The following is a 15,272-nucleotide window of genomic DNA, read 5'->3' as shown; positions in this document are numbered from 1 at the left end:
TAAAAATCCTACCGAGTGGTAAGCCAGCCTTCCACTCGGGGGCTTAGCTGCAGCCCTGCGCTCGCCTAAGTTATAAAAATCCTACCGAGTGGTAAGCCAGCCTTCCACTCGGGGGCCTAGCTGCAGCCCTGCGCTCGCCTAAGTTATAAAAATCCTACCGAGTGTAGAGCAACCCTCTCACTCGGGGGCTTAGCTGCAGCCCTGCGCTCGCCTAAGTTATAAAAATCCTACCGAGTGTAGAGCAACCCTCTCACTCGGAGGCTTAGCTGCAGTCCAAGCACTCGCCTAAGTTATCAAAATCCTACCGAGTGTAGAGCAACCCTCTCACTCGGGGGCTTAGCTGCAGCCCTGCACTCGCCTAAGTTATAAAAATCCTACCGAGTGTAGAGCAACCCTCTCACTCGGAGGCTTAGCTGCAGTCCAAGCACTCGCCTAAGTTATCGAAATCCTACCGAGTGTAGAGCAACCCTCTCACTCGGAGGCTTAGCTGCAGTCCAAGCACTCGCCTAAGTTATCAAAATCCCGCCGAGTGAAGAGTAAACCTCTCACTCGGGGGCTTAGCTGCAGCCCAGTGCTCGCCTAAGTGGACTGAAGAATAAGTCGATTACGGTGAAGGCGCCTTGCTTTGAATCTGCAAAAGACATTTCGAGCCAAAGACAATCGTATTCAAGCACCAAATTCAAGTTTGAATCGACATCTAAAGGAACCGAAAGTGCTCAGGCATCAAGCCCGTTAAGGTTTGTCGGTTACAATTCCACTCGGCATACCGAGGCCAATTTAAAGTATCGATCCAGAAGAAGTTTTTTTTACCCCTCCTGTGGAGGGCTGGAAGGTGCTACGAATTCATCAAGGTCAATTCCGTCGGCGATCCGAGTGGCAGCTGCAAGGAAAGTTTCCATAAAGGACCTGAAGTCGTGCTTCTTGGTATTGGCCACCCAAAGGGCCGCCAGCTTCTCTTCTCGCGCATCTTTGCAGTGGACTCGGGCCAGACACAGAGCGACATCTGCACCACACCGAGCCGAGGACTTCTTCCACTCCTGCACTCGACCAGGGATCATGTTCAAGCGGGCCATCAGCGACTCAAGGTCATTCTGAAGTGTCTCCTCAGGCCAGAGCGTCGAGTCGATGCGAGATGTGGCGGCCTTCAGCCTTGCGAGATAGTCCACGACAGCTGCAACACGAGACTCCAGTCGGAAAATATCCATGGCAACTTCGTCGTTCACCGGAGAATTGACGGGGTCGAGGTTTGGCTCCAGTCGGCTAGTTTCTTCTTCAAAGTTTTGACAAAATTCTGCAAGGGTGATCACTAAGTCAAGAGGATGGTCGAATGGAAAAATCACGATTGGAAACGTCTGCCAAGCATAGAGATTTACCTTCAAGCATAAGAAACAGCTTCTTGGCAAGTCCACTCAGGAAAGCCTCCAGATCAGTTTTCTTCCCAGTCAATTTGCTGACTTGGTCGGTCAGGGCAGCTTTATCAGTTTTCAGTCGACTGATCTCCTTGTTGGCAATCCCAAGAGCAGCTTTCAGATTGGCATTGTCTTGCTCAAGCTTGGTGACTGAAGCTAACTTCTCGTCAGCAAGCTTGGTCTTCTCAGCTAGCTCAAGGTCTTTCTTCTGTTGGGCCTCCCTTACCTTACCTGCAAGTTACAACAAGATCAGATTTTGAAACAAGCAAGGGAAAAAGCAATCGTCAGGGTCTCACCAAACATACCTTCGGTCTCCTCCTTTGCCTTTGTCAGCTTCTCCTGAACCAGCTTCAAGCTCAGCTCGACTTGAGTATGTTTTTGTTCCAGCTCTGAGTAGCGAGCCACAAGATCACAGGAGTTCTGCGAAGAACCAATCAACTAAATGTCAAATATAATTCACTTCCGAGTGAAAAAGGGAAAAACACACGTTTCTAAGACTACAGCCAAATACAAGCATTCGACCGTAGTCTCGGGGACTACACCCAGTGGGTGCACTCAGCGTGCCCCCACTAATCCTGTTGAAGACAAAGTCGACCAGTCGACCTCAAAAAAAAAAGTGCGAGATGCATTCTCTAAGACTGTGATCAACTGCAAGCAGTCGACCACAGTCTCGGGGACTACACCCAGTGGGTGCACTCAGCGTGCCCCCACCGGTTTGTGAAATCCAGTCGACCAGTCGACTGACAGAAAGATCGACATCATAAAGCCTAAGGCCGACTGCCAGCAGTCGACCTTAGCCTTGGGGACTACACCCAGCGGGTGCACTCAGCGTGCCCCCGCTAACACGGAGTTTATTCGACACACCCAGTGGGTGACTACTATAAATTCCGGAAAAGAAAAGTTTTGGTAGCATATCCAACAGAACAAACAGCGGTCGACTGACCTGGACATTGCTTTGGAGGGCAGAACTGGCGTCATAAGCTGCCTGGCTCGCGTCCCGGATGGTCTTCAGCTGCTCCATCATGAGTCCCGCCTGGCGTATTGCCTCCTTCGCTGCGCCAGCTTGGTCCTCTGGGACGTGGTGTGTCGTGAAGAGGGAGGGCTGCTGAGCACTCGTCAGTGGATTTGCGAAGGACACCGTGTGTCGAGTGGTGTTCTCTTCCTCCACAGTCAGAATCTCAGGCGCCGTCACATCCTGAGGCACCTTACTGGCAGACGCTTTCCAACTCCTCCTGCGTGCCAGTGGTTCTTCATCCTCGTCATCATCAGGAAGATTGATAAAAGTATTGGGTGGAGCTGCGGAGAAGAATCAGGATCAGAGATCGCGAGTCAGTCGACTAAGAACGGCGTCAAGAATACAGTACCTGGGTTCGAAGTCGTTGCGTCCTCCATCTCGTGGTCATCAGCCCGAGCTGAGGTTTCAGAAGTAGCAGCACTGCAACTCCAAAGGATCAGTCGACTAGCTTTGGCGTCGACCAGAGACAAAGTTCACACGAAATGAGAAGATTCAAACGACACAATTACCCTGATATGGTGGGGATGGACACCTTCATCTTCGGCAAGAGCTTGGTCGGCTTTGGCGGAGCCCCCCTAGGCTGCTTCGGCGCCTTTTCAGTCGGCGCTGGAGAGGTGGTCCTAGGGCGTTTAGTCGACTGTGTCGCAACCCCCTTGCCACGTTCAGTCGAAGGGTCGTGGACGAGCTTCGACCGCCTTTCCGAGCGCGGTGGCACGACCTCCTCCTCTTCCTCCTCGTCTTCGGCGTCATCATCATCACCGTCGTCATCATCATCGTCGTCGTCGTCCCCGGCAACGTCCGAGTCCCATTCCTCCTCGTCCTGGCTCTCGCCCCCACTCGCCTCACCCTCCTCAGTCAGAGTTTGTGCCCCATTGGGCATCGAGTACAGCTCGGTGAGGGCCTAGCAGATATCAAGACAATGATCAGTCGACCAGTCGACAGAGTAGACAGAGATGGATGCGACAAGAATGCAGTGGAGAGCAGGGCAAGTGTACCTTATTTGGATCGCTGTTGTGGTCGAGTGGAGGAATCCTTCTGGCTCCGCATGGGTTGTCCTTGTTTCCGGTGACGGCTGCCATCCATCTTTCCAGAGTGACATCGTCGACTGCTTCTGGGTGGACTCTAGTCTCGTCTTCGGTCCCACAGTACAGCCACATGCAGTGGCTCCGGAACTGGAGTGGCTGGATGCGACGCCTGAGGAAGAACTCCAGGAGATCCATGCCCGTCACTCCCTCCCGAACCAACTGCACCACGCGCTCCATCAACATCTTCACATCAGCTTTCTCCTCCGGGATCAACTTCAGAGAGGAGGGCTTGTTCACTCGGTCCATGGTAAACTGCGGAAGTCCACTCGACTGTCCCGGCGTCGACTGGTCCCGGCAGTAGAACCAGGTCGACTGCCAGCCTCTGACTGACTCGGGAAAGGTCATGGGCGGGAAGGTGCTCTTGTTCCTCACTTGGATGCCCAAACCCCCACACATTTGGACGACTCGGGTCTTTTCGTCGCCTGGACTCGCCTTCTTCACGGTCTGAGAGCGACACGTGAATATATGCTTGAACAAACCCCAGTGCGGTCGACAGCCCAAGAAACCCTCACACATGGACACGAACGCAGCAAGATAGGCAATGGAGTTTGGGGTAAAGTGGTGGAGCTGCGCTCCGAAGAAATTCAAGAAGCCACGAAAGAAAACACTCGGCGGCAAGGAAAACCCACGATCAACATGGGTGGCCAAAAGCACACACTCACCCTCTTCTGGCTGAGGCTGCCACTCCTTCCCCGGAAGCCTCGCAGCTCCGTGGGGGATCAAGCCCTCGTTGGCCATGTCGAGAATGTCATTCTCAGTGATGGTCGACTGGATCCAGTCTCCTTGGACCCAGCCTTTCGGCAGGCGGGATCTGGACGAGGACCCTCCGCGGCTGGTGGATCTCCCCTTCGCCTTCTCCGACGCCGACGCCTTCTTTGCACGCTCCAGCGCCGCCGTCTTCTCCTTGGCCATGGTCGCCGGCGAGATGCGCGAAGGGAAGTGGTGCGGAGGCGAGAACGAGCACGCTGAGCAGGGAAGATGGAAACACACAGAGAGAGAGAGAATGCTGAGGCGCAGCACAGGAATCCTCGCCGGGCACATTTATAAGGTCCCTTCCGAGTGGATGACAGGTGGGCCCGGTCAATCTAATCATATCTGGAGCAGTTATGCAGATGGGATACGTGGCGAAAAGGGCGGCGCGGAGATCGAGGCGTCCATGCCCCGTCCCATCCGAACGCCGCGGTCCGCCCCGCTTCGCGCGCGTCCCCAAATTTCGCATCCCGCGGAATCCGCGAACAGCAAATCAGTCTGTCAGGCGCGGTGTTTCCGGCGATCCGTCGCTCGGAGATCGTCGAAGCCTGAAAGATCACTCGACGCAAAAACAGAATGGATCGAGTCGACTGAAGGCAAGTTGCTTCCTGTCGACGAAGAGATTCTTTGGTCCAGAACAGCGCACAACTAGAGCGCAAAGGTTAATCGGAAACGACATCAACTCCTTCTTCACTCGAAGCCTCAATCCATTCGGGGGCTAATGATGGGGTTATGTACCCAGGGTAGGGTCATGGACCTGATCCAAGTAACTTACCCCAGGACATCCTTGGAAGAGGTCGCCTTCCAGTCGACCAACGAGGATTCACTCGACTGGACGGAAGGACTCGACCACGAAGACTCACTCGACCCCCAGGAGGTCAAGAGACACTCTGCACTGCAACGGCCTGTAATCAAGTAGACTTTATGATAGTAAAGGCACTTTATGTGGGGCATTACCAGTAACGCCCCAGACTTAACTCACCTTAAACCCTCTCCTACGTGGGCTGGCTGGGGTCCTGGCGCACTCTATATAAGCCACCCCCCCCCACAGGCAGAGGGGTTCGGCACCTTGTAGCTCATATACACATAATCCACTCGACCGCCTCCGGGCTCCGAGACGTAGGGCTGTTACTTCTTCCGAGAAGGGCCTGAACTCGTACATCCTTTGTGTTTACAACCTCTCCATAGCTAGGACCTTGCCTCTCCATACCTACCCCCCACTCTACTGTCAGGCTTAGAACCACGACACCTAGCGTCATCGAACCTTAAGTGTGTAGACCCTACGGGTTCGGGCGACATGTAGACATGACCGAGACATTCTCTGGTCAATAACCAATAGCGGGATCTGGATACCCATGAAGGCTCCCACATGTTCCACGATGATCTCATCGGATGAACCACGATGTCAAGGACTTAATCAATCCCGTATTCAATTCCCTTTGTCTATCGGTATGTTACTTGCCCGAGATTCGATCGTCGGTATCCAATACCTTGTTCAATCTCGTTACCGGCAAGTCTCTTTACTCGTTCCGTAACACATCATCCCGTGATCAACTCCTTGGTCAAATTGCGCATATGATGATGTCCTACCGAGTGGGCCCAGAGATACCTCTCCGTTTACACGGAGTGACAAATCCCAGTCTCGATCCGCATAAAACAATAGATACTTTCGGAGATACCTGTAGTGCACCTTTATAGTCACCCAGTTACGTTGTGACGTTTGATACACCCAAAGCACTCCTACGGTATCCAGGAGTTACACGCTCTCATGGTCGAAGGAAGAGATACTTGACATTGGCAAAGCTCTAGCAAATGAACTACACGATCTTTTGTGCTAGTCTTAGGATTGGGTCTTGTCCATCACATCATTCTCCTAATGATGTGATCCCGTTATCAACGACATCCAATGTCCATAGCCAGGAAACCATGACTATCTGTTGATCACAACGAGCTAGTCAACTAGAGGCTCACTAGGGACATATTGTGGTCTATGTATTCACACGTGTATTACGATTTCCGGATAATACAGTTATAGCATGAATAAAAGACAATTATCATGAACAAGGAAATATAATAATAATACTTTTATTATTGCCTCTAGGGCATATTTCCAACAACGTCTATGCCGACGAGAGGTGCCTTGTTTGCTGAGGTATTGCTAGTCAGTTGTTGTTACCACAGTTTCAGGTTGCGTATATCTCGCGTAATTGGAAACTTTTATCAGTGAAATTTAGTTACGGTTGTTGCATCATGAAAGATCGGGCAAAATTAGCAGCGCGTCCGAGGTCGTGCCTTCATCACACGTTGTCTCACTGCGAGCACCACCACGAGGCTAAGAAGACCGAGAGCGGTGCTAAGCGACGGGAGCAGCAGCACCGAAACCGAGCGGGAGGGAACCACCGCAGTCATGCAAGAGCCTCGCGCCTCCGGCACCGTAGCGGTCGCCGTCCGGACACGGCAGCAGGGCATACCAGGCCAGGCCGGAAACGGGCCCGTTAAGCCCCATCGGCCATGCTACAGCAGGCTGGCGTCGTTGCCGCCAGCACCCAGCTGTTACCTCGCCTCCCGAAAGCCACGCTGCAGACCCGCCCCGCCGCCGACTCGCCCAGGCCTAGATGGGGCCCCTTCGGGCCTAGATCTGGACCGAGCCGCGACCGCCAGGACGCGTCGCCGCACCACCCTGCCACCAACGCCGCCGCCCACCCGCCCGCGCCGGGGAATCCCGCCGCCACTCGGACCTTCGCTGCCTAGGAGCACCCCGGGTGGTGCAGCTCTGCCCCACGCCGGAGAGCCAACAAGAGGGGAAGGTCAGGGGCCGCCGCCACCAGCGTCCTCAAGGCCAGTCCGGCCGCAGGCGCCAGCGGCGGCGGGGAGGGAGGGGAGAGGGGGGCTAGAGGAGAGGGAGGCCGACATGGATGGTCGCCCGCGGGGCGACGTGATCACAAGAGGGAGGGAGTGACTTCACCCCATAGGAAATTTCTGCAGCTCGTGATTGCCTTTTCACTAAAATAAGGCACCAAATGAGTCCCGCTCGATCGAGATAATCGTTGCGGGCAGCAATGCCAAACATGGCTTGAAGCTGGGACGGGAACGTATGGCTCTCAGGTAATAGTAATTTGTAAGAAAGTCAAAAAAAATTCCTCTGAAACTTTTTGCAAACAAAGTAGATTTATTGTTGCACTCGTATAAAAACTTTCATGAAGAAATGACTTTCATGTTGTTGTGGGTGCAAAAAAATGAAGTTGTTGCTATATACGCCATACTGTTCACGCTATTGTGAGAGAATATATGTCATTTTCACCCGAGCTCGACGCGGCTTCATCGCTGATATACAGCTTTGCGGACCTTTAAGGTGGCTCATCAAAAGTGAGAACATATCAGGTGAAACGAACAAATCTGTGCACCCAATGCACCATGCGATTTTGGGCCTTTGGATGTTAAACAAATGGACATGGTTTGATTGCAGATGACCTGTTGGCATATTCGCGAAACAAGCCTCGCATTTTGTTCAAATCAACCCGCACTCCACCCAGTAGTCTAGCTCATTGTCAATAAAGCACTTAGATTTCACGGAAATCAACCCAGTGGAGGAAATCACAGCGCAAACTGAACTGCAGGTTGATTTTGACGAAATAAAATGTTCTGTTTGCAAAACATGTTCACATCCCCGAGTTTGCCTCAATCTTGTCCCAAATGGTGTGGTGCATTGGGTGCACAAGTTCATTCATTTCACCTGATACGTTCTCCACCAAAAGTGAAGCCCTTACCGTTGAACGAATCAGATCGGGGCAACACCCCAGACACGCCATCGAACTTCAGATCTGGCACTCCACCATGACTAAAACGCTGAAGGAGGAAACCATATCTGCCATCCACGAACCACGAGCCCAGCACATGCTCCGTCTTCGAGGTGTCGTCGATGCAGACCACAATCTGCATCCGCTCCTGGACTACCTCCCAAGCTCCGCGTCGACGCTCGGGTGAGGAGGTGTTTCGTCATCCTTTTCTTCGGTGGCTGTTGTGGTGGTGCCGGAGGCAGGTGACGGGCGTTGGTGTCAAGCTCAGAGATATTCTGCTATCTTTTCAGTTTTGTCATGTCGGTCTTTACGTGACTTGTACTTTATTCTTTATGATATGAATGAGACACATATTACAAAAAAAAAGAATATATGTTATTTTTGTCAGAATTTTTTCAGGGAATATTTCGTTGCAGAACATTTTTGTACGCCAGAAAGTTTGTTGCGAAAATGTTTTGGTACGTTTTGACTTTTTCTGAATTTTTTAAAAATAAAATACGTAACCAGGTGTAATTACCATCATGTTCCAAAGGGTATTTTCCCTTGAAGCTGTCGATACAAACCTCAAAGTCCAATGAAGAATCCACCAACCATGCGCATACCATGATGGTGTCCGCCCCGACCACAACTAATGCACAACCTCCTCTGGCAGTCACTAGACCAGTGTACCATGCCCACCTCGCAGCTCTCCTCAATCTCATACCGGACCAGAACACTGCCGTGGGGCTGAGGTGGCTGTTCGGGCTTAACTTAAACCTGATTACCCTAGTAGGAGTCAGAATAAGGTTAAGCCTTGAAGACAAGCAACTGACATCTCGGATCTTGCCATTGCCAGGAGCATGGATGCCCAGAATGCCCTCAGTCTATGTCTGTCTATATAGGCTTTAAGGGAAAAGGCAACTAAGCCGTAAGCCACAAATCAAGGCTTTTAAGGACCTTCGACAGCTTATAAATAAGCTAATAACAGATCTTTTGCGTCTTTCGAGATGCGAAGAGAAGTAAGAAGGTTTACTATTGGGATAACGAAGATATGACCATATTTCAGATCGATTTTCAACAGACGAGATCGGATAGTAGAATAGAGAGAAGGATTTGCTGCTTTCTTAAATTGATAGAGAGTCAGGAGAGGGTCTATGTTAATAGAGCTCTTTAGATAGGGAGAGGAAAGACGTAACTAGACCGCAGAAAGAATAGAATCTTTTACCGCTACATCCGCTGGAGAAGAAAACTCAGCAAAGGAGATTCCTATCCTTTCTCTAGTTGAAGACTAATCTGGATATTCCCGAAGATGCTTGACTTCGAGTTCTTGGAGTGACAGCTTTCTTTGTAAACAAGGGTCCCTTACTCTATTACTTTTCCACTTCATTGATCTGAAAGAAGTGACAGACGAAAGCTACGGGCATATACCCCTGCCCCGGGGGGAACAGGTGCCACCTCAACAATTATATTCTAAATCGTTAAGCTTCGCAACCCTTTCCTTTGTATTGGACCTTTCCCGCTTTCCTTACTTTCCTTCCTCACTCAAACTTCAAAATGTCCTTCCATGAATCTAGGGAAGGAAAACCACCTCTAACTTCACCAAATCTCCCTTTCTTTGGTCGAAGGCTTCAGGTCAAGATCCTTTTTCCTATCTATTGAAGATGCAAAGAGAGATGCTTCTTCCTCTTCAAGTTGGAAGTGCAAGAAGAAATGCGGTAAATAGGAGTTCCATCTACCACGCACTCGCCCCACACTCCAGCTAACTTCAGCATCCATACTCAGCTAGGAGGAAGGTGCCGGGGACACTATGAACACACATGTACTTGGTTGACTTCACGTCCCGTCTCACAACCGGGTAAGATCAAATAAACAAACAGCTTGCTTGCCCAATCCGTATTGAGAGGATTTCTTGAGTTTGAACTTCCTTTTGTAGCTCCGCTCACAAGGACTTCTTTTCATCCGCAATGAAGCTTATACCGCCACTTGGTCAGTAAGGCCTGATTCAAAAAAAGATCAATCACCCCCTTCCCTACTTCAATGGAAAAGGGGGAATCGCCCTTTCACAGCCGCCCCTCCACAAAATTTATACCTATCATTTCGCCTAAGATGAACGTGAACGAAGACAGAGAATTGCGTAGATAGGAGGAGGAGACGAACCAACCCGAAAAAACAAACAAAAGGGAATGAGACAAATGATCGGAACGATTGAGGAAAGAAAGAGAATGGCGGACCCTTTCCTTTCGCCAGGGGGCATCATCGTCGGGGACAGGCTTCGAGGGTTCTTCCATATCTAGATATAGAGATAGATGATGATAGAGATCTAGATCTTTCTATAGATAGATCCTTTGAGAAATTTCTGTTGATCCGCTTTCAAGATCTATGAACAAGAGAGATCCAAAAAATCTCCATTAAAAAAAGAGATGAATAGACAGGGCTGAGCCGATAGCAGGACTGGGTACGATGATGGGGCGAGAGAGGGAAAAAACCCTTCGGGATGGATCGGGAAAAGTGACCTCCGGCTCAGCCCACGACTTCCTTCCCTTCGCATAGCTTAGGTGACTCCCTTCCCCCTTTTTTCCCAGAATGAATTAGCCCGACACGACGAATCCTGCCCTCCTGTCTTTCTTTCTCATTGAATGAACCACTGCCTAGGACGCCCCTATGCCTATGAATTCAATGATTTAAGGGCCCCGGGAGGAAACTTCGGAAAGAAAGCCTACTGGTTGGTCTGGTTGTCCCTCGGCGGTGCCCGGGCGGGCCTCGGTTCAATCTTGCCGATTCTACCTAGACATGGCTCAAAATGAAGGGGTAAGGCCAAGTGTTCTTAAAACAAAACTCGAAGTGCACACTTCGGAGCACGGTCTTCCATTAGGTCCTTTACGGACGACGAAAGCTCCTTGGCTATACTCTACTCTTCGCCTCCGGCTGTTCTGTTCTTTTCTTTTGGCTCGGCGGAGCTGAGCTGGGTTCCATTACACTCCGTAGGAAATGCATAGACAGTCCACGCAGCAAACCGAGGCCCTGCGTGCGCCGTACGTACCGCGTACGAATAATAGGTAGCCCCACCCCAGGCAGACTTTGTGAGCCGTGTAATAGGCAACCATTTCGCGCGGTTCGAGGGGCACTTGAATAAGCTGCCGGCACCCGGCTACGTCTTTACCCCTATCCAATTTTTGAGCCAATTCTCCCTTCGTACTACCAAAAAATAAGATTCTTGCCGAATCCGAGTTTGCTGCCCCAACAATTACAAAACTAATACCTATTCTATTTAGTACTTCAGGTGCTTCTCTAGCGTATAATGTAAATCTCATAGCGGATCAATTCCAACGAGCCTTTCAAACTAGTACTTTTTGTAATCGACTCTATAGCTTCTTCAATAAACGCTGGTTCTTCAATCAAGTTTTGAATGACTTTCTAGTCAGATTGTCCCTGCATTTCGGATATTCAGTCTCATTCGAAGCTTTAGACAAGGGTGCTATTGAGATATTGGGCCCTTATGGTATCTCGTACACATTCCAACGATTGGCCGAGCGAATAAGTCAACTTCAAAGGGCCCTTATTGATCTTTGCAGCTCGCCTGCGACCGGTCCAATCTTCGGCCGGCGCACTGTGCACAAACGTTTCCCTTTATTTTATCACCAATGCAAGTATAACTACAATTTGGGGGCCCTAGGCGGTCGCCCACTTTGGCCCCCCTTGTCGAAGACCCTGGGATCAGTGCAGTGACTGCATCCATGTCACACCCTGATTTTCATACCACAACACTTAAGCTAATAAGTCATGATAAATGTGGTTTGACAAAAAAAACTTTTGAGTGTTTTGGACTTTGCTTGATTGGATTTTTTTGTTTGTTGTTTGAAAGTGCTCTAAAATCAAATAAATCCTCCAACTCCTACAATCCATCTCCTTGATCCAAACTTTTGCCAATGGTCATGCCATGTGTATAGGACAAATATTTTCTTACAAAACTATTTTGGCCAAAAAGAATTTTCTAAATTAGGTTTTCCAAAAAACCCTGAATTAAGGATTGCACTACAAGTACTTAATTAAGGGTAATAACAATATTTCAAAAGATTTATTTGACTCCTATTAGATATAGGACCAACAAAAACCACAAAACAATAATTTTAGAAGTTATTTTGCTATTTTGTTTAAAGGCTTTTTCTTAAGGCCAGAAAATGGTCTTTAATAGGTTAAAATTATTTTAAAGCTTCGAAAATATTTGAGAAATTTTAGGAAAACTCAGTGGAGATATATTTTCCATCTATATATATGAGTTTCAACACATGGTAATGATCAAAATGTTGGACAAAACCCTCCAAAACCGTTTCTGTTCATTTCAAGTATTTGAAATATTTATATAAGAAATATTTTCAAATAAATCCAGAAAAATTCTAGCAAGTCATATATGCATAATGTGATGATCTTGCAAAGTTTCATCTCAATCACAATCATTTTGGTTCACAACAGTCCCCCAAAACCCTCTCTGTCTAGATCCAAGTTTGAACAACTCTACATTGCCAACTTTCTCCATTTGATCCCAAACTCTCTTGACATGCTCATGTACTCAAATGATGACACTACACCAAGTGGTGCATCAAGGGGAATAGTTTTGCATGACTAGATCTTGGAAAACCCATTTCTGTTGATTTCTAGGGTTTACAAAAGTTGCATTGGCAACTTTACCCAAATGGACTGAACTTGGTGGAACACCTTATTTCTTCATGCCATTTGACGCTGTCAAGTCTCATGCCAAGAGGAATTTATCTACTTACCCAAACCAACATCAAACACCTTCTGCCAATTTTCCAAAAGCATCACTTGGACCTATTCCACTAATCTCCATGGGCTCAAAATTTTACCACAGCCCCTCCTAGTCCTCTTCTCCCTCCAGTAACTCTCCCCTGGCCATTGCTCAATGAATGAGGGGTAAAACACCCCCATTTACCTCCCTAGACAACAACTCCTCTCTCTTCCTCACCTCCCTCCTCACTCCAGTGGCTCTCCAGAGGATCCAAATTAAGCTCCTCCCCACATTCTTTACTCCCTCCTAGCACTACCAGACACCCTTGGTCGCGCCCACATTGCCTAAAATATGGCCATGCCGGCCACACACGTCCTCTGGAGCGCGCTTCAGTGCGCACCCGCACTGTAGCGGCTCCCTGCCCAACACCTCCGACCACCTCGGCCCTCCCCCGCGCGCCCAACGATGTGCCTTGAAGTCCACGACACGGCACGCGGTCGGCCCCCTCCTCCCTCTCTCTCCCCTGGCCGCCCCGCGCGTGAGCAGAACGCCACCCAGCTCCGCCACTCTCTGCTCAAGCATGGACCTCACCTCGAGCTCATTCTGCTCCTTCTCTCCCTTCCCAGCACCCTACACCACCCACACGAGTACCGCACAGCCTCCCCTACTCTCTCCCATGGCCACCAGAGCCATCGCCGCGGGCACACGTGGGCTACATCCACGGTGAGCCTCGGCCAGCCTATTTCAGGCCACCTCGAGCTCAGCTCTCTGCATCACTCGCTCTCTCCCACTCCAAATCGTCCTCCTGTGCCTACCGTTCATCCCCAAAGCCACCTGAGCTCGAGATCAAGCTCGAGCTCCGCCGCCTCGGGTCGCTGTCAATCCAGAGGTACGGCCCTCTCCGCCCCCACTCTCGCTCAATCTAGAGCCGCAAAAGCCCACTGATCATTTCCCCTCCCTCTTCTGCATCGATTGCAGGCCGAGCGAAGCAGACCATCCACCTCCCGACACACCGCCGCCCTGCCTCCTCGTCGCTGGCGAACCAGGCCACCCTAGCGACCAACTCCACCTCCATCCGAACGACAGCACCTCCCTGAGCTCAACGGTACCACCCATACATCCGTTCGTGCCCTATAACGCCGCCGACGAGCTCGCCGTCGCCCCTGGACGGAGGTAGACGACGACGGTCGTGGGCCCTGTCCGTCAGCCTCACGTCCTGATGGCTGGGACCCACCCGCCAGGTTTAAAGATGCACGCGCGCACCGGTCCGCTCCGTGGGCTGAAGGCGTAATCTGCCTTTATGCCTTCGACGTGGCAGCCTCACGCGGGCTGGATTCCCACTGAGCCTGCTGCAGTATGGCTTTCTGGCCCAGTGGCATAGTGCCCTCTTTCCTTTTCTTTTCTTTAAATCTTCTAAAAATTCCATAGGATAAAATATTTATCCAAATGCAATAATTCAAACTCCTAAATTCATGTAAAAATCCCGCCTATTTAATGGTGCAACTTTCATAAATTTCCATCAAAAATTTCTGCACTTTTCAAATTTAAATTCAAATTTGGGCATTTAAATCCATCTTTAAACATCCATTACTCTGTTCCTTTAGCTCAAAATCCAAAACTAGGAAACTTGCCCTTCTTGGTTTTCATCCTGATATTTAACAAAAGTAAGATGACATTTTCGGGAGCACTTGTATTATTTTTTTGCTATTGCCTTATTGTGTTCCGTTATTTTGCGATGTTAGAGTACGACGTCGACGAAGGAGTTGGACCAGAGAGATTTGAAGACCCCGAGGACTTTGTTGAGCCAGGCAAGCAACCCTTTGACCATGATGAACCCTTTTAATCATAATAGCATTTCTTTTCGTTATTGTTGAATGCATGATATCTTGAGTGGCAACCTTGCCAGGCTTGCTTTCATTGCATGCCCCGTTGATACTTGCATTGTTCATGACTCTATCCTTGTTTAGAGTTGTGTTGGTGGGTTGTAGAAATATGCTATAGTAGTTGGCTATGCAAAATGGGTCAGAGTTATGCATAGAAAGAAACAAGTGTGGTTTCACATACTTGCAAATAGCCCAGTGGCACTGCAGCACGGTAGACATTGGGAGGCACTTTAAATTGCCTTGGAAAGCTCACAAAATGCCTTCAAAGAGCTAATGTGGCGCTTTGAAAAATTGCTACGGATGGTCTCGAAGGGAAAGGTTTTTGTTGGCACTTTTCGAGAACGCCTCGGATAGTCTAATGTCGAGGCGATTTTAGAAAATGCCTCCAAAGATCAGAACACCTGCAAAACTGGACAGGGCAAGCAATTATTCAGTAAAAGAGGTTCAGACTATTCCTAGTGCACACGACCATGTACCACTAGTAGAAAAAGGGGCTTTGGTCCAGGCCGGGTAACCCCATTAGTCCCGGTTCAGTCCAGAACCGGGACCAATGGGGGCATTGGTCCCGGTTCGTGAGCCCAGGGGGCCGGCCGGGCCACGTGGGCCATTG

The sequence above is a fragment of the Triticum aestivum genome, chromosome 5A (assembly GCF_018294505.1).
Source record: "Triticum aestivum cultivar Chinese Spring chromosome 5A, IWGSC CS RefSeq v2.1, whole genome shotgun sequence".
NCBI lineage: Eukaryota > Viridiplantae > Streptophyta > Magnoliopsida > Poales > Poaceae > Triticum > Triticum aestivum.
This window is presented reverse-complemented; position numbering follows the sequence as displayed.